General features: G+C 38.1%; 1 protein-coding gene across 3 annotated transcripts in view; it reads right to left on the reverse strand.

The window, feature by feature from the left end:
- Positions 1-20976, reverse strand: part of GRM5 (glutamate metabotropic receptor 5) — a 447694-nt gene that overhangs the window by 194361 nt on the left and 232357 nt on the right. The window lies entirely within an intron of this gene.

The raw sequence follows: 20976 nt of genomic DNA on the forward strand, positions 1-20976 counted from the left end.
TGAAAGAGACTGACAGCTGTCAGTGGCGAGGGGCATTGGGGAATGTATAAAAGACAGTGAAAGGATTAAGTAAATATATATATATAACACATAGACACAAACAGCAAGGAGGTGATAGAGGAAAATGGGGTTAGGGCAGGTGGAGGTGGGCAAATGGGGGAAATTGGGGATGGAAAGAGCCTTTGCTTGGAGTGATGACTGTTGGGAACCGCCCTGCCTGGATTCAGGAATTGTAACTGCCCCCCAAGGCTAAGCAAGTGACCTCTGGAATGTGGGCCACAGGAGACAAAGCTTGTTTCTCGCAGCAAGCGCTGCTTCTGCTTCTTCCCCTGCCCCCAAAGCATGGCTGATGTCCATGGTGGGTACGACCTCTCAGAGAGGGGCAACCTAGGCCAGACACTTGGGAGGCCATCATGGAAGGATTTGGAGGGGCTGCAACAAAGAGGGAGCAATGGACCCTCGTCCAACCACCACCCCCCCCTGCTATCGTGACATAGCCTGAGTCCCCATTTCTGTCTGGGAGAAGCACTGCCTGGCTCCAATCCACTTAAGCCTAAAAGCCTATGATGGGGGGGAGGTGTTTTAGCCCTGTGCTGGAAAGGGCAGGTATCTGGGGTAAATCAGGCCTAAGAAAGAATATGTAAAATCCTGTAAAACCTGCTTTGTTTAGAATGCTCTCATTTAAATGATAAAGGTACAAGCAAGAAGTTTGTTCCTCAAAGTTTTATGGCTCGTTAGCTATCTGACCCTGACTGAGAATAAGCCCTCATAGTTCTTTGAATGCTATCTATTGTTTGATCCTTACCTGTATTCTTGTGCAAAGGAACCCAATAGAAGCCCCTTGAGCAGGGGGCTCTTGGCCCTTCCCCTTTGAGGGATTGGCCACCTTTCCTCCTCAAGCAGATCATGTCTTGGTAGTGTTTACTTTCATCCATGGCACATGGGGGGACTTGCGAGGAAAGTCGCCCCCACAGATGACGGCATGATGAAGTGTGCAGATGATTTTTTTTTTGAGTTGAACTCTTGAAATCTGTATAGTTTTTGAACCAATGTTACCTCAATAAATTAAAAAATAAATAAATATAGTGGCTTTATTCCATCTTTGTTCATCGCTGTCTACTTGCCTTCTCTATTATATTTTTCTCCTTAGTACTTATTTCCATCTAACATGGTAAACATTTTACTTATTTACCTCTCTATTGCTTGTCTCTCCTCACTAGAACACAAGCTCTATGGACAGAGATAGGATTGTTTTGTTCATTGTTATATCCCAAGAGCCTGAAATGGGCCCTGGAGCACTGGAGGTACCTAATTTGCTATTTGTTGAAAAGACGAATGCCATATACAAAACTATAGAGACAGGAGATGAGAATAGTGGAGTGGCTTTACTATATAACAATGAAGTCCTTTTCTTGAATATCATTTTGACAACCCGTGAGAGGCACTGAACTCATACTAATGCTCTGGAAAGAGCTCTGCATTGGAGTTTTTTTTTTTGTATTGACTGATGTACAGATCCAATCAAGATCATAACTGTCCCTAGCAGACACTTACATAAAGAGAAGGGCCAGTATCCTTTTATAAAATGTAAATAATCTACTAAGAGGCCACTCTCAGCTTTTGGGAAAATATAACGAGGAAGTATCTGCCCATAAACCTGCCACACACCTTCAAAAAGTGTTTAAGACCCTCCCTCTCACACAATCCACTAGGTTAAGAAGTGTGTAAGGTTGTATCCCACAGATCATGGCCTTGAAGAGTATGTAAAGTCTTAGCTTGAAACATACTTAATGCAGGTCTAACAAGATACCCATCTGGACAGGTATCTCAATCCCAACAAAGTGCTTTTTGGAGCACCAGGCTTCTCCCACGTAGTCCACCAAGATAAAGGGAAGAGAAATAGACACAGAGATAACCAGCTGAGGTAACTCACTGATTAACTAGAGAACAGATTGGAAGAACAAAAGATAAATTTGGTTTCTGGTGGCAATCGAAGCTAATGTGGCCCATCGTTAGATAGGATCTTTCGTATTCTTAGTTAGTAAAACAAAACTGTCTGCTATAAACAAACACTGGTCATTCTTTTCCTCTATAATAGGGAGATATACTCAGTTTATCAAAATGCAAAGTTAAAAATAATGTTGGAGTGTGTTTTTCTGGTGAATGTCTCTAAAAATCATTATTGCCCTAACCAAAACCATTTCTATAGACTCAGGCTCATGCAGTTTCTGTTGGACATTTATTACCAGGTGTGTTTGTATATGTGGTAGTGGTCATGGTGAGGGGGGGTTGTTCATGTTGAGTTTATATTACTTGGCTAAAAATTCAGTCCCACTTGAGAATGACAAATATCCAGTGATGTCTACAAAACCTCATCTGTGTTCTCCATAAGGTAGAAACAAAAACACAGCTGTTAATGGAGGATGGTCATGATGATGATATACGGGTTCAAATTCTGGAACTGCTATTTCACTACATGTGTAACCTTTGGTTTACAGGCCAGGACTCAATCCACTGAGCCACATCAGCCAGGGCTGCATGTGTAACCTTAAAATCACATTGTTTAACCTGTTAGAAACATATTCTCTTCAGCTATAAATTTGGTAATAACAGAACCTTAATGTAAGGTTGCTGGGGAGATGAAATGAGATAATGCATATAGAACATTTAATATCATGCCCGCAACACAGAAACACAGATAGTAACTGTTAGCTATAATAGTGACCATTTCCATCAAGAAAGAGCAACTAACTTTCCTTTGTTTTAGGAACTAATTTTTTTGGTGGGAGTACAGGGTTGAGAAACATCCCTGAACGAGGCAGCATCTGATCATTGCAACCACTTGAGCAGCAGTGAAGAATTTGAACATTAAGAATGCGCTGTTTCATATTTTCTTGATTTTACTAACCGAAGCATATAAAACTAGGAACTGTTACCTTTTCCCCTAATTCAGACAAATGTATTTAATGCATAATAGCGACTACAAAAACAATGTTAAAAATTACTGTTTGTAGCATTCTTTCATTGTAAGTGGCATTAATCATGGGTACTTTTTTAAGGTAAATATCAGCAATTATTCTCAATAAGAGCTAACCTCCCACAATCATACTGTTACAAATGCATGTCCACAACTTATCATGCCATCTAAATAGTCAACAGTTTGTGCTTGACATCTAGGCACTGACAGTGTGTTGAAAATGAGTGCAAATATTCTATCTAGGAAGTCTCTCTCCCTAAAGAAATTTTTATGCATCTGAGGTTAATATAGACAAGAATGTCCTATTATACTGAGATCATCAAATATGCAAAAGGAAATTGACAAAGAAAAAGGCAGCTTTTGTTCTCCACAATACTGAATGCAAATTTGAAAGACTGTTCGCTTTTATAAAGACATACCTCATTGCTTCCTAATTTCTTCCTAGAAAAACAGACTGGAGATGTAAGGTGTGACTGAATAACTAGTGATATCTAGTTATCACAAGCTGAACACAAGGCCCATTGCTGATATTGTGTCAATTCACATTTCTAAATTAGCAAAGCAATGAGGAGAAAATATCAAATAACTGAATATTCTCTTGGTCCACATTTAGTCAAGGTTACACAGTGTGGCTGAAAATCACAAACAATTAACACCTGTTTGTACCTTCCTCTGGTTTGGGCCTTTGGGGGAAGGGCTGAGGAATAGCAGAGTAATGTTAATCAACTGCTCCTGTTGGAAATTGTGGTCATATAAGTTGGTATCACCACAGAGATGCCCTGATGACCTGATGTAACCTCTACCTCCAAACAGCTGTAGCATCTGTGGAAATTTGCTGAGCTTTTTGACACTACCCACCCTGCTCTGGGTCCCTTGCTGCGTCTGGACATATTTCTACTTGTTGAGCATCGGGAAAACCCAGAAGGAAGAGGAATCACTTCATGAGAGTTTTTGTATTTTTCAGAGACCATAACATGTAGAATTCTTGGTGCAGCTGCTTCCACTTCCTAAATTTCTCACATTGTCTGGAAGGCACTGGCATAATCCATCTCTGTGTGCTAAGATAAGAACAATCCCTGGGCAAAATACAAAAAAAAAATACCATTGTTTGCGGTGTGACAAAATGATCTGTTTAGTTTGAGTTTCAAGCAATTCATGGCCATGCTAAGACTTTTGTATTTTTTAAAACTAACAGACAAATAATATACAGAGCAGTTTTAGATTTACAAAAAATGTGTCAGAAAGTACAAACTGTCCATATATTCCCTCACCCTACCCCTGGTTTTCCCTTATTATTAACATGTTGCATTAGTGTGGCACACTTGTTATAACTGGTGAACCAATACTGATACATTATTATTAACTCCAGTTCATAGCTGACACCAAACTTGTCTTTGTATGACACATTTTGTGGGTTTTGACAAATGTATGATGACGTGTACCCACCATTACAGCATCACTCAGAGTAGTTTCAGTGCCTTGAACATCCCTCATGCTCTACCCATTCATCCTTCCCTGAAACTCCAGGCAACCAGTGATATTTTTACTGTTTCCATAGGTTTGCCTTTTCTAGAGTGTCGTGTGGTTAGAATCATACACTGCATAGCATGTTCAGGTTGCTGTCTTTTACTTAGCAATATGCTATCAAGGTTCCTCCACATCTTTTCATGGCTTGATGGCTCATTTCTTTTCATCACTAAATCATATTTTATGGTCTGGATGTACCCCATTTGGTTTATCTGTTCACCTACTAAAGGATATTTTGGTTGCTTCCAAATCTTGGCAATTATGAATAAAGCTGGGATACATATTTGCATGCAGGTTTTTGTGTGGACCTGTTTGCAATAAGGTTGAGTATATACAAGGGGCGTGATTACTGTTTTGTAAGGTAAGAGCATATTTAGTTTTGTAAGAAACTGCCAATTGTCTTCTACGGTGGCTGTACCCTTTTCCCATTCCCGCCAGCAATGAGGGACAGTTCCTGTTATTCTTTGCTTTTTTTTCTTGCTTGTCTCTCTAATCAAATGGTTTTTACTGTTGAAGGGGTTGGTGAGCTACATGAATTCTGAAAAACATGTGGGAAACATCTGAAAAGTCAAGCATCTGAAAAGTCAAGATAATAAAAAGCCTGTCTGTGTACAGCACTATATTTTTGAGGTTTTGAGCTGCAGAGTTAACCTGTGTTTTGTGTCTCTGATGCTCTCCATTACCGAGGTCAGACCCCAGTCTAATGCCTTTTACTCTAACCTCATGTTTGATCTTGCCACACCTATTCTAACTCTTTTAGTCTTTATTTTTTAATTTTTTTCTTTTATTGATTCTAGAAAGGTGGGGAGGAAAAAGAGAAGGAGAGAAACACTGATGCAAGAGAGAAACATTGATCGGTTGCCTCCTATATGTTTTCCAACTGGGGACCCAGCCTGCAACCCAGGCATGTGTCCTGACTGGGAATCGAACCTGCAACCCTTTGGTTTGCAGGATGATGTCCAACCCACTGAGCCATGCTGGCCAGGGCACCTATTCTAATTCTTTATTCACTTGGTAGCCAGAGTGAGGTTTTCAAAATTCAAATCTTACCTAAACACTGCTAGAAGGTGGTCCAGATCCTTAATGTAATCTCTGAGGCCTTGCATGTACTGATAACTACCAATCTCTCTGGATCCATCTCTGATCATATTCTAGACGATCAGCCATTTCTACCAGCTGCTTCCTGGTTCCATGAGAGTATGAGTTACTAGTGCACCACAGAGCTTAAACACACACCATTCCTTTGAGATGGAAGGTATCTTCTCTCCCACCCCATCTTCACCTGTTATAATCGTATTCATTCTTTAGGTCTCTCTTGAACTGACCTTTTCCCGGGGATGTTCTCTGGTACCCTGCTCATGCTGGGCCCTGAAGCTAGTGGCTTGTCAATACCCCATGCTTCTTCACAGAATCTCCCATAAGTGGTATTTCACAGTTATCTGCTTGATATTTATCTCCTTCTCTAGATAGTATGTTTCATGAGGGTAGGATTGCATATACTTTACCCACTACTTTATTCTCAGGAGCCATAATAGTGATTTGGCATTGCAGGAAACCTACAAATAATTATTGAGTGAATGAATAGATAATAACATACATATAGATATTATAATTTCAGGTGAAAACTACCATGAATTAGAAATATCTTTATCAATGCACTACTGACAACAGAAACTTCCATTATCCAGGAAACAAATGCTATTTATTTTAATGACCCCAGAAAGCAAGCTGACAAAGCCCTTTGTCATACACACTTAGGTATATGTGCCAGGTTCTTCATGACTTCGCTGCTGCCTCATCACCAGCCACTTTTCCCGTAGGTGTGATGTTCTAGCCTTGCTGGACTGAACTGTAGGTTACCTTCTATGGGCGCCTTATTGTTTTATAGCCCTGTGATATTGCTCGTCTTTTTCTGTTATAGGTGACATTCACTATTATTTTGTATTGGTTTTAGATGTACAGCATAATGGTAAGATGATCATGTATTTTACAGAGTGGTTTCCTGATATTTCAAGTACTCACCTGGCACCATACATAGTGTGATATTATTGACTGTATTTCCTGTGCTGTAATTTACATCTCTGTGACTATTCAGTAACTGCCAATTTGTACTTAATGCCTTCACCCTTTTCAGTCAGCCCCCTGACCCATCTCCCCTCCGTCAACTCTCAGTCTATTCTCTGTATCTATGAGTCTGTTTCTTCTTTTGCTTATTTTGATACAATTTAGGCATCATGTTCTCCAGGAAGCTTTTTATAAAGCTCTGGAACAGCCAGGAGTAACCCTGCACTGCCACATCAGTCTGCCCTGTCCTGTATCACATCAGGGCAAAACTCTCAACAGATACTTGGTGGAGATTCAGTATCGCTTACAGAGTTACACCAACATCATTGGAAAATTCCAGTTTATCTTCCCATTTCCTTTTGAGACTGGGAATGACATCTGTGGTGAGACTATTTGTTTTGCTATCCCAGGTGTCTGGAAGGTAGTAGCCCCCTGACCTAAGTTCACTGAAATTAACTGAATAATCAGTGCAAATCGTAGTGAGCAGTAGTGTACAATAATCATGTGTACAATAGGAATAAATAGAGTGTAGTATTATGGTAGGTATTATAAACACATAAACACAACAAATCTACAACATTTGCAAAATATAATATAACACTGGCTTTGGGGAAAGAACTAACATTTCCTGAATGCCCACTATGTACTGAACACTGTGTTGGGTTCTAAGCATTTTTTCAAGTCACCTTGTTTCATTTTTATCATAACCTATCAACATAAATATAACCACCTTTTTTAGATAAGGAAACTAAAATTTAGTGAATAGGGTTATGAATTTAAGAAATAGCTGATACCAAAGGTCCTATTCCTGCTATTGAGACTATTATTTAAAGGCAAAAATATTCAAAGAGAGATAATATGAGCGGAAAGAAGATGGAGAGATCTCTGATTAAGGGCCAGAAGGAACCCTCCCCATGCAAACTGTGTTGGCCCCAGAATGCAAGGTCTCATTCCATCCCCTTGACTGTCCCTGTCTGCCTCTCTGCATCTAAGTGGCTAGAACTCGCTCTGCCCTGGAGCCCCTGGGAGGCCTCTCCTGGCAACAGTCTTCCAGGACTGGGTGGTGTCAGCAGGCAATTTAAGTTCAGATCCTTGTTGAAGGATTTTTTCAAAGTTGTGATTGCTTAAGGGTATTTTATTTTTTCTGAATTTCCTTTACACTTTTATTTTAGTATATCTTGTATATCTTATAGTACAAGTAGATTTCTTAGAAATGGCCCAATAAAACTATTTATCAATAATGGATTAAAGGGCAGATAAAAAACATTTTAGTTTCTACAGGATCAAGCAATATTTTCTATAGAGTGTGGCATTTCTCTGGGTGTTTATACATTATTTTCCTCATTATATTGTAAGCCCTTTGAAAGTAGAAACCACATTGTGCTTAGCTGCACATGCCAGAATCAAGGATAGTATTTTAAATATAATAGCTGTAAATTAAGTCTGTCATTGAATAATTAACATATATATCATTCTCCCATATGGTCATGAAGGTTCTGGAAAGCCTGACATAAATATACACTTTGAGGTGAGGAATGATTTTTTCCCCCAGCATACATATCTGAGTATACATACTGAAGTCTGTCCAGAAAAAGTCCAGCCATTATTAATATAATGAGAACAGTTTGTGCGACATCAGTGTAACCCGGCAACCAAGGAGGGTAGACTGGGATGCGCATGTGTGAATGACTTCACTGTACTAGTTGGGGCTGGGTGGTGGTAGATGCCATCGAGTGAGCATGTGTATTGTATGACTGTCACATTACAAATGATTAAGCAAGTGGAGCAATGAACCTGCATCAAATTTGCATTAAGCTTAAACAGTCCTCCATGGAAATTATTCGTATGATTCAGAAGGTTTTGGGGGATGATTCAATGAGTGCTGCATAAATAAAAGTGTGGCACAAATGCTTCAAAGATGGTTAAGAATCTGTTGCAAGTGATCCACATTCTGGAAGGCTTTCAACAAGCAGGAGACCTGAGAATGTTGAACATGTACGGGCTGCTGTCAACCAAGACCAGTGACGGACAGTGTGAGAACTTGAAGCTGATCTGGGGATTCCAAAATCTATGGTGTCTGAGATTTTGATGTAGGATCTTCCCATGCAATGTATCATGGCAAAATCCGTTCCACGACTTCTGCTACTAGAGCAGAGAGAACATTGTGCTATAATTGCTAATGACTTGGTTCAAACTGCTACCAATGAACCAAATTTCCTCAAGAAAGTCATAACCAGAGATGAATCATGGGTCTACAGCTATGGTCTGGAAACAAGGCCCAGTTGTCCCAATGGAAGTCACCTGGTTCTCCATGCCTGAAGTAGGTGTGACAAGTCGCAGCAAGATAAAGATTGTATTAACTGTGATTTTTGACTGGGAAGGTGTTTTCCATCATGAGTAAGCCCCTCCAGGCCAAACCATTAATAAGGAAAACTACCTCCATGTTTTTCATCAGTTGAGAAAATGCAATATGATGACAATGGCCACAGCTATGGGCAACTGGTGATTGGCAGTTTCATCATGACAAGATACCTGCTCATGTATCACATCTCATGCAGAGTTTTTGGTGAAATATCAAATCACCCAGGTGATTCAGCCCCATTATAGCCCAGATTTGGCACCCTGTGACTTCTGGATTTTCCCAAAACTAAAATCACCTTTGAAAGAGAAGATATTTCAGACCATCAGTGAGATTCAGGAAAATATGACAGAGCAGCTGATGGTGATTCCAACAAAGGATTGTGCTGAGTATTTTGAACAGTGGAAAAGACACTGGAAGAAGTGTGTGAGGTCCCAAGGTGCCTGCTTTGAAAGTGACTGAGGCATCATTTGTCCTAGGTACAGTGTTTCTTATATCTTGTATCTTCTTCAATAAATGTCTCTATTTTTCATATTGCAGGACTGGATACCATCTGGACAGAATATTATATACATATACATATATATGTGTGTGTGTGTGTGTGTATATATATATATATATATATATATATATATATGCTGAGATTCAGTGAAAACAGATACTTTCCTCAGACTATGCATTTTGAGGACTGGAACCAGATTTTCTGAATTTGAATCCTCTGCCATTTAATTATTTTGGGAGTTAAGAATTGTCTTGATGCGACATACCTTCAGAGTCTGGCGACTTTCTGACTGTGGATTTTCTCTCCAGAGAAAATGAGCAATGCTGCCATTTATGCCATGGTAGTTTTAGATACATTAACAAGAGAAAATTGAAAAGCTGGAAATATCAAAGCTTTAGTGATTAGATATTAAGATTTCTGGGAGTTGACCCCATAGGACTGTAGATGTTCTCTCTTCTGTCCGTTACATAATGGCAGAGAAACTTCTTAGGAACCTAAGTGGCTTTTATTCTTGTAACTGTTTATGGTTCTGTGGGAGCTGAAGAGAATTATGTAATAAGCTTTAGAGAAGGCAACTGGCTTCCACAAGAACAAAATACAGTAGCGAATGTGGGAGAAAAAAGTGCCTGTGACCAGTCCCATCCTACCCCTGAAGTTTCTTGAGCATTCTTTCTTTTCTCTCCTACATTTGGGGCACTCGGATAAGTTTTGCATACATTATTAAGCTTTTCTCTGACTCTCCAAATAGACTAAGTTTGCTGGTTGTTTGCTACTGTGGCACCCTCTTGGCTTTCTTTTGAACTACACAAACCACTTGTTAATGTCTGTTTTTTTTTTTTTTTTTTTTCCAACAGACCTCAACTGGACCTTAAACATTTTGTCAGGGCAGGGCCACGGGCACCTTGCTCAGGGCACCTCCAGTACGCTACCTGCACATCCTGGTCAGCTGTGTTTCATGCTCGTCATTTCTAAGATGGTGGGTGAACTGTGGTTACCAGAGAATGAATGGTGTGAGGACCTCAGGAATGTGCAAGAGAATTTTAGGGACTTACTGATGTATATTTTTATTTCAATAGTCATGTGTTTTATAGTTAATTGATATTTGTTAAAATTCTCTCTTCCTCCATTTACAGATTTAAAGCTAATTTGCCTTCTAAAATAAACTTATCTTGGTATAGAAATGACTGTATTCAGAAACAATAAAGCAACTAATAATATAGGTAGTGCATGGACATGAAAAATTATTTCTGCTGTATGAAATAATTTTGACTGACATTCAAGAAATACTATGTTACAGCATAAATTGACCCCAATAGTCTTCTATTTTCCAATTTTCTTTGTGAAATAAAAGGAAGCAGGAGTTATATGCTGTCAACATATTGAGCCTATTTTTAATTTGAGAATATTTGGATAATTTTGTGTATGTCATAGATGTTAAAAAGTTAAAAGTTTTGTACATTATTTTTTTTAATATAATACAAGCCTGGTACAGAAGGTGCTAAATAAAGGCACTCAATTTTACACTTTTGAAGAAGCTGTTATTGATGATATGTATGGAGAATTGAAAATAAATTCCAGTGTTGAAATCAATAGTTTGGTATCCAGAAATGGCTATGTTGGGTAACCAAGGAGAGACATCATAGATGAATTCTAGGTTCATGAAATTGATACTTATTTAGATAATATATTAAAATAAATGAGTTGTATAAACTGCTAATAAACTAGTGTCATATTACTTGAGATTCTACATTTGATGTGCACATTCAAGATAAACCTATTTTAAGCTATCACTGCTTTTATAATACTTGAGTTATTCACTCTAAATGAAATCATCTCATTATATAACTCTGAGAAATATATTAAATTTAGTTTTATTTTTTTAACATTGATATTCACCACATTCTCACCCTTGTCTCATGGGTTTTTCCTTCATTTGTCCAAAGATAACTGTTACTTTAACAGTGAAATGAAATATCTCAGCTTCCCAGACACTCTGTGGTCACAAAACTTAGCCTAAAAATATAGTTTGGCCAGTATTCTATTTTGCCGGAAAATGAAATAGAATGAGTTCTCAGGATAAACATTTTCTGGGCCCATTACTTTGGTGTCTGGTGTCACAGTAAAACTTTTGTTTTGCTCCATGTCACTTCTTACCTGTCTTTACTCATCTCTGCTGCTTTACCTGCACACAGCAGTCTGCAATGACAGCGTGCCCAGGGATGAACTATATCCCCCAGACTCTGAGCCATGGAGAATCTGGAAGTGGACTGAGACCTCCTTCCCTCTGACAGGTAAAGAGGGTCAGAGATGTGCCTGTTGCCCCCATGCCTGGGCATGTAGACAGCCGGCTGTACATAAGGACATTGCACTACATCTTCACATTTGCATAGACACTAGTCTGTATGTGCTTCCACCTTTCTACTAGGTTATACCTGTAAAACAATTCATTGCCTCTTCACCTCACTCTCAACTCTGCAAAGTCATAATATCAAAATGTCAGACTGTGCAGGCAACATGGACTGGGGTAACACCGTCCTCCATACTACTGACACCCAGTATGCACATCTGGCCTCAGCGCCCCTCACAGTCATGAAGGAGGTATACTTGCAAAATTGTTTGATTACCAAATTCAAAAGACACAATTATTCATTGTTAATTTTTATGTCTAGAATAGCCACATGACCTAGTTTTTTTGTGATATTTCCTTTTATGCCTATTCTCCCTGAATAATAACACTTTTGAATACTCTCAAAGGTGTACTGATTTAGACAATCAACTGTGGTACCCTATTTCTATCCTTAGAAAATTGTGTTCATCTCTTTTAGCCTCAGTGAAAAAAACTGACCATAATGATTTCTAAAGATCCTTGTAGTTCTAATATCCTGTAAAAAAATAAGGCCAATCTTGATTATACAGAAAAACAAAAATTTAATTAAAAAATACTTTTCTGAAATCCACCCATCCCCAGTAGTAATATAAAGTTTACTTTATGTTTGGATTTAATATAGTAACTTTTCCCATTTCTTTGTGTTTTTACACACAAACCAATTCCACGTCTATCCAACTTTAAACAGGTAAGGAAAGATACATTCCCATGGCTCTGGAGGCTTACTTTCTCTCTGTCTCTTCCTTAGTACCCCTCTGCAAAAAGCTTGGAGAACAAGACTGAGTCAGCTAAAGACAGAACAGGCTGATTCCAGCAACTGAATGCTGGAGGACCCCTTTCTACCAAGTCTATTTCCTCAGCCAAGAAAACTCTGTTATTACATAGTGTTTTCCTTTACAACTTTCTGACAAATACATGAAGAGGTCAGGGTGTTGCTGTGCTAACATTTTTCACAGTGCCCACAGCTAGCCCACTTTGGCATGTCTCTCTGCAGGACAGGAATGAATAGGGAAGCTATACTTTGCTGATTCTCTGTTGTTAAGCAACATGAAACACCACGACAATATTAGAGTGCTGCTTTCATGGTATCAGTGGCTATTTCAATGGGTGTGCAACATTAGTTGTCATCAATATACTGAGAACGATGCATCGCAATTTAACAAGAGCCCTGTCCCAATGCTCCCATGTTACAGCTGTGCATTCTTGTCACCTAGTCTGAGTCTTTTATTTCAATTGCAGTATTATCTCATATTAGTTTCAGTGTATAGCACAGTGCTTAGACATTTATATAGTTTACAAAGTGGCCCCCCAATAACTGTACTACCCACCTGGCACCATGCATTGTTATTATACTATTACTGATGCATTCTCTATGCTGTACTTTATATCCCCATGACCATTTTTTTAGCTTTTTAAAAAAGATTTTATTTATTTATCTTTAGAGGGGAAGGGAAGGAGAGAGGGAGAGAAATATCAACGTATAGTTGCCTCTCAAGTGTCCCCTGCTGGGAACTGGCCTGCAACCCAGGCTTGTGCCCTGACTGGGAATTGAACTGCGGTTGTTTGGTTCACAGACCTGCGCTCAATCCACTGAGCTACACCAGCCAGGGCGCTGTGACTATTTTTTAAACTACTAATCTACACTTCTTAATCCCTTTATCTTTTTCACCCAGTCCACCAACCCCCTTCTCCTTTGGCATCTGCAAAATGGTCTCTGTATCTATGATTCTGTTTGTTTCATTTATTTTGTTCTTTAGATTCCACATATAAATGAAACCACTTGGCATTTGTCTTTCTCTGATTTATTTCATTTAGCCTAACACCCTCTAGGTCCATCCATGTTGTTGCAAATGGTAAAGTTTAATTTTCTTTATGGTTGAGTAATATTTCATTGTATATATATGCCACCTCTCCTTTATCTAACTGCCTGTTAATAGTCGCCTGGGTTGCTTTCATATCTTGGCTCTTGTAAATAATGCTGTGATGAGCACAGGGCTGCATATATATTTTTGAATCGGTATTTTTGCATTTCTTTGGATAAATACCCAGAAGTGGAATTGCTAGGTCATAAGGTAGTTCTATTTTTAAGTTTTTGAGGAATCGCCATACTGCTTTCCACAGTGGCCACACCAACTTGCAATCCCACCACCAGTGCACAAGGTTTTTTTGCCCTCCACATCCTCACCAGCACTTGTTGTTTGTTGACTTACTGATGGTAGCCATTCTGACAGGTGTGAGGTGATATCTGAGAATTAATGATGTTGAGCATCTTTTTACCTGTCTATTGGCCATCTGGATGTCCTCTTTGGAGAAACATCTATTCAGTTTCTCTGCACCTTTTTAATTGGATTGTTTGTTTGCTTTGTGTGTGTTAAGTTATATGAATTCTTCATATATTTTGGATATTAACCCCTTATCAGATATATTATCAGTAAATATCTTCCCCTAATTGGTATCTTGTCTTTTCATTTTGTTAATGGTTTCCTTTGCTGTGAAAAAGCTTTTTAGTTTGACATAGTTTCAATTGTTTATTTTTTCTTTTGTTTCCCTTGCTTGAGGACATCTGTATTTATATCTATGTCTATATCTACATACTAAAAGTAATGTCAGAGAGTTTAATGCCTACCTTTTCTTTTAGGAGTTTGATAGTCTCAGGTCTTGCAATTAAGTCTTTAGTCCATTTTAAGTTTATTCTTGTATATTATGTAAGAAGGTGGTCTAGTTTCATTTTTTTGCATGTATCTGTACAGTTTTCCCCAGGTCAGTCTCTATATCTAAGATAGAAATGCACTGGAGAGATCGAACTAAATTTTGGACCATCAAGCAATCTAAATAAATTGATTATGGGACCTAGACTTTCAAAAAAAGAAGGCCTGTAGAGGAATAGAGAGAATTTGAATCTCGGGTGTTGTGACTGGATATAAACCTGAAGTTCAAATTGTGAAAGTATTTCATGTCTTCAGAGAGAACAGTGAATGCTCATAAAGTGATGTTTTTATGTCCAGAAACAGATTTTGTTGTCAATGTTAAAAATGTTACAATGATAAAAATAGTGGAAATCATAGTTACAATATTTTTGAGATGTACATATATATATTCATATATATATATATATATATGAAAATGCATGAACTAGAATGTAAAAAACTGGGAAGTTTTATCTGGTAAAAATAAATTTTTAAAAATTCAATTGTTCAGAGTAATTTTAAAGCAAATCATTATAAACTACTATTGCTACTTAAAATCCTAGGGCATTTTAAACTATTTAAATGCATATTTCTAAGGTTTTACAGTTTAATTATTTGCACTTTTGCATAATTATAAAAATCTGACAGAACAGAATATAAAAAGATTGATTTTGACAGAATAGAATATGAAAAGATTAATTACATATTGCAGAGCCAGTCACCTAAGTATTACATTTCAATACTCCTGCAATCAGTAGATATCTAAGAAACGTTATGGAGAAATCAATGGTCAGAGCCTCAGTAAAATGTGTCTGCAGGCTCCTAAATGGCACTTGACACAATGACTTCTCCAAATTTGCATTACAATAAAACATCCATCCACTTCCAAACCTTCATTTAAAACTTCCCTATCTATTGTTTGGAACAGCTGGGTGGCGAATGTATTAGTCATATAGCTGCTCATATGATAACTCTTTTTAATCCCACCATCTGCCTCTGTAAATGGGAAGATCTCTGAATTCACAATTCTTTATTTATTAAACAGTTTAAACATGAATGACTCACAGTGAAGAGAGTAATGTTCATACCTGCAGACCACTTTTCCTTTTTTTGAATGCTGAGTGTTTAAATAACATAAAGTAGCCAACAGTTTATCTCATAATCCACATTTTACTCCATCTAACCCAGTACTTTTATATCTTTCTTACTGATCTTGACATTATCTTGTCCAAAATCTATCTGTGGCTCCTTAATGACTACTGAATGAAATTATGGCATTTTTGTCACCACATTCAAGAACCTCTTCAATAAAGGCTCAATACCCACATTCAACTCACCTCTTACAAATCCCCATGTTCCAAGAAACTAACTGCAATTATTTGCTCTGGGATGATCATGATCTGGGCTCCTGGTTGAAAGAAATGCCATTCGTACACCTTGACTTCCTTCTCTCCTATCATTACACATTTGATTCTAGATGTCATTTAAGGAGCAACTAAAGTGCTGCCTTATTCATGATGTATCTTTCATATTCCCATTATATGGAATATTTCTATTTCTAACATATACATATGAATTAAAGTTAAATATCTCTTATTCTAACATTTAGTGCTTTTTTACTGTCATTTTATATCCTTTACTAGACTAAAGCTCCTGGAGTGTAAGCCCCCATGTTTAATTTTTGTAACCATCATAAAAGTAGAACTAGTCTCTTTCTTGGCATATGATAGTAAGTTCAGACTTACAAAAGTCTCACTGACAGTACAAATAATTCTCAGGTAGCCTTCACCCAGATACTCCAAATGCTAATATTACATAACCAAGTACATTTTCAAGACCAGGAAATTGACCCCACTTCTAAACTGATAATTAGTCTATTGACTTTTTTCAGAGTTTGCCAATTTCCCCACTAAAGTTCTTTCTCCAGACGAGATCCAATTCAAAACCATATACAGTATTTCATTGTCATGTCACCTCAAGTTTACTTTAATTTGGAACAGATTTTTAGTCTTCCTTTGTTTTTTATTGTTGTTCAATTACAGTTGCTCCAATTTTTCTCTCATTGCTCTCCCTGCTCCCTCAGTGAATCCCCACCCTATTGTTCATGCCCATGGATCCTTTATACATGTTTGCTTTTGATGACTTTGTCACTTTTGAAGAATACTGGCCAGTTACTTTGTAGCATATAGCTCAATTTGGGATTGTCCGTTTCTCCCTTGATTAAATTTAGATTATGCATTTTTGGTGAGAATACTGCAAAAGTTATTTTAAATTTTCTCAGAGAATCATATTGAGATACATGGTATTGATATGTCTCATTACTACTGAGGTTCATTTTGATCACTTGGTTAAGAGATTTTTGTCAGGTCTCTCTAATATCAGTTTACTAATTTTCCCTTTGTAGTAGCTAATTACATTGTAGATAGATACTTTTAAAATATGAAAATATCCTATGTCTCATTGCTTTAATACACCAATTTTAGCATCCACTGATACTTGTCTGCCAGGAAATGTCTCAAGAACTAGATGTACTTGAACTTATAGGTGGCGCTCTTTCGTTCATTTACTCTTTACATCCATATGTTCACTCTTCATCGAGTGTCTACAACAAGCCATGCATATATGCAGGGAATAGGCCATGATCAAGAAATGACTTATATCCTTGAAGAACTGAGCTCTGGTGAGACAGTGTTCCAATAACACACCCGTAAATACATGGGAGGGAACAGTGACTCAAACTTTTGGTGGTGTGTCTGGGTGGGAGGGCTAAGAGAAGATTTCACGATGAAAATAGATCCAGCTGTGAGGAAAATCAAGACAGAAATTGAGACAAGTACTAACAGAAGCACACATCTGTTATACATGCAAACGCATTTTTAAAAAGTGAAGTGGTCCAGCAAGCAAATGACTGTCCCAGTAAAAGAATATCATCAAAACCATCCCCACTACCATCTCTGATTAACAGGTTCAGCTATGGTGAAATAGAAGGAAGGTTAGGCTGTGCAAGAGATATTTATAGACTCCTAAGTAGCTGTGAAGTGTGGCACTGACTGGCATTTGTGTAACCCCTTCCCTAATAATAGGAATTAGAACTGCGGAAGAGCCAGGCAATCATGGAGTTCAATCTCTGATCATTTCTAATTCTAGACAAGGTATAATGATAATTATTTACATTTGCATAATACTTTATAAGCACTTCTTTAACTATTATCTCATGTGATTCTCACAAGAATATGGCAAGATGGCAGAAGTAATATTAAAATCCTTATTTCCTAGAATGGGAAACTAAAGGAGCTAGAAAATTGAATGGCCAGGAAAAACAAAGCTAGGAGGTAGAGCCAAATATGGAATCAAGGATTTTAACTTCTCATCCGATATGCCTTCCATAATACCAACTTCTCCAATTTTTTAGTTAATCACGGGGAAGTTCATACTTTGAAATGAGGTGTCTACTATTCTCTCTTAGTGACTCGCCGTGTACCCATAGTGCCCTTTATGTGGAAAGGCTCCTGGGAGGAGGTGAAGTGTCATATAGAAAAAGTATTTCAAAGTGTGACCCCTGTGGAACATCTAACTTAGCATCTCCTCAGGGGTCTGTGGAAAGGTGTATTTCTTATCTGTATGTCAGGCTTTCTCATTGAGGACCTGGGGGTGTGAGGAATGTATTTTTAACAAGTCCAACCAGGAATTTTGATGCACACTGAACTTTGAGAACTGCCTCCACAGACACTTCGGAGCTCTGTCATAAAACAAACAAACAAATAAAACAAACAAATAAACAAAAACCCTCCTCCCTATTAGAATAGATGAAACCGAGAAAAGGTGACGAGGAAGCTGGCCAGCTTCCCTCCATGCGAGGGGAGCATTTGGGACTAGGGTTGGAGGGGCTCTAGGCCTATCACATATATTATCAACCTTTATTTGCTGCCCAATTTTTAAAAAATTGAGATATAATTGATATACAACATTGTATAAATTTAAGGCGTACAGTTGCTGTTTGATACATTCATATATTGTAATATGATTATTAGCACCCTAGCATTAGAAAACACTGCCATCAAATCATGTAATTATCATTTCATTTTTCTGCTGAAAACATTTAAGATCTAGTTTCTTAGCAACTTTGAAGTATATAACACCGCATTGTGAATTAAAATCCCAATGCTGCCCATATTCATTTTCAACCTAAAAGTCTGTGCCCTTTCACTGGCATCTCCCCATTTCCCCACTTTCTAGCCCCTAGTACCCACCATTCTACTTTTTTTACAAGTTCAGTTTTTTTTAGATTCTACATATAAATGAGGTTGTACAGTATTTGTCTTTGTCTGACTTACTTCACTTAGCTTAATGCTCTTAAGGTCTATCTATGTTGTCACAAATGGCAGGGTTTTCTTCTTTCTCATGGCTGAATAATATCCATGTGTGTGCATGTGTGTGTAAGGATCTTTTTATCCATTCATATGCTAACAGGCACTTGGATTGTTTCCATATCTTTTCTATTGTGAATAATGTTGCAATAAATATCACATCAGATATCACATTTGATATCCTGTTTTCAAGCCTTGAAAAGACAAATACAAAAATGGAAAGTTTGCTATGCAAACATTGCTTCAAGGTTCCCTAAGCTCTCTTTCCAATGCCATTGCCACCCTTTAGACTCATACCTTTACATAAATGCCATATTTGCACCTGCATGGTCTGTGACATCAGACCCAAGGATTTCAGGAAAAAATGGCAATTCCTCTTGCCTTCCTCATTGGAATTTGGCAGGTAAGCAAATGTGCAAAGCTCTAAGAACAAGAACTGCTACTATTTGGCACAGAATCTGGGTGTACAACGGGTCTCACAATTTTGTTTGTTTGTTTTAGTGGCAGAAGATTCTACGGGGGAAGGGAGAATGGTGGACAGATGATATTTTGATCATCTGAATGTGTTGATTCTTTACCTCAATCTCAATTTTCAACTACTTGCTACATCACACTTTATCTCCCACAACAAACCGTCTCCCCTCTCCACTGATGGATATGCTCAGGCTGATTGAAAATGGCAGAGCCTGGGCCTTTCCCAGATTGACCCTCAGTGGTGACCTCTTTGAGGACATTATCCCTTCTATTTTGTGGGCCCTCGTAGTCTGAGTGGGCACACAGGATTCAGTGGCAGTAAAAGGGATATGATCACAAAGCCTCAGGTTAGGCCTTGAGCCATTTTGCCAGGATCCAAATTAGTAGTGAATCAAACAGCCTGTCTGAAAGAGATTTGAGGCACATTAAATCACATTGCATCATATCAGAAACCTAACAACAATTTTGCACAATTAATCACTAACCAGAAGTGGCAGATTGTAGCCCCATAAGCAGCAGATACTTCTAATTAGTTCTCGATGATCAACCACACACACTGATTTGGCTATACATGCTGGAAGAAATTGCTGTTAATTGCCAATGGTAATGAAGCTTATATGACTAGTTAGGCAAATATAAAAAAATTCAAAGCATTTCAAGAAAAGATTGAAATGATACTGGAGGCTGGTGAACAAGGTGGCTGTTGGCAGACTCATGAAATGAATATAAATCTGACAAACATGCTAGGCAAGGTCTCTTGTATCATGATTACAACGGGTGGTTACACATGCACCTCCCATTTACTCAGGTCTGAATTTATAAATCCAGGACTGTAGTTAGACAAATAAATTTGCACCACAGCTTGGTGGAAAACCAAATGAGAGCAATTTGATTTACATTAACTACCTCTAAGTGAATAATGTTAATGAAGGGTCAGAGGGAAAAAAGGCAGGGCAAGAAAAAAATGATACTGAGGTTTAACAGCAATGATTACAAACAGACAGGGAGACGTGCCAGGCATTATGTGCAGCAAACCGTTATTTATGACAAGGTCACCTTTGCTATAAGTAGCTATTTAGCAATCACTGAACAATAGGCTGGTGGGATCTTAAAAGTTACAAAATCTTCTCCTTCATTTACAGCTTCTGCTGGTGAAGCTGAGGAATATGGCATGCAAGTGAAGGGAAGGAAGTAACAATTATTAAGCCCCTGTGGTGGAAAAGTGCACATCTCTATGCCTTTCACAGCCCCCGCTCATTCAATCCCCACACCATGCTGTGCTTCCGGGAAGGAATCATTTATGCCTATTTGGGGAAGCAGTGGTGGTGCTTGTTGTGGGCTTCAGTCTCAGGAGCTTATTCTCGACCCGAAACAATTCTATCAGAGGCATTTTCTAGAACCTCAAAAATAATTATCTTGGAAAGACTTAAAAAGTACAAGAATTTGAAAATCTCTGTATTTTAGGACAATGGAAGTCCTACCTATTCCAGAATAATCATATATCTTTATACCAATTGAGAAGTAAGTTCACTAGTGCACGTCGACTAACAATGCTTGGCTCTGTACTAGACAACTTACTTGTATTATTACCTGATAGTGTAATTATTATTTGACCTTACAGATAAAAAAATGA

Source organism: Artibeus jamaicensis, unplaced genomic scaffold, assembly GCF_021234435.1.
Source record: "Artibeus jamaicensis isolate MK-2021 breed Jamaican fruit bat unplaced genomic scaffold, CSHL_Jam_final contig_64, whole genome shotgun sequence".
Classification (NCBI taxonomy): domain Eukaryota; kingdom Metazoa; phylum Chordata; class Mammalia; order Chiroptera; family Phyllostomidae; genus Artibeus; species Artibeus jamaicensis.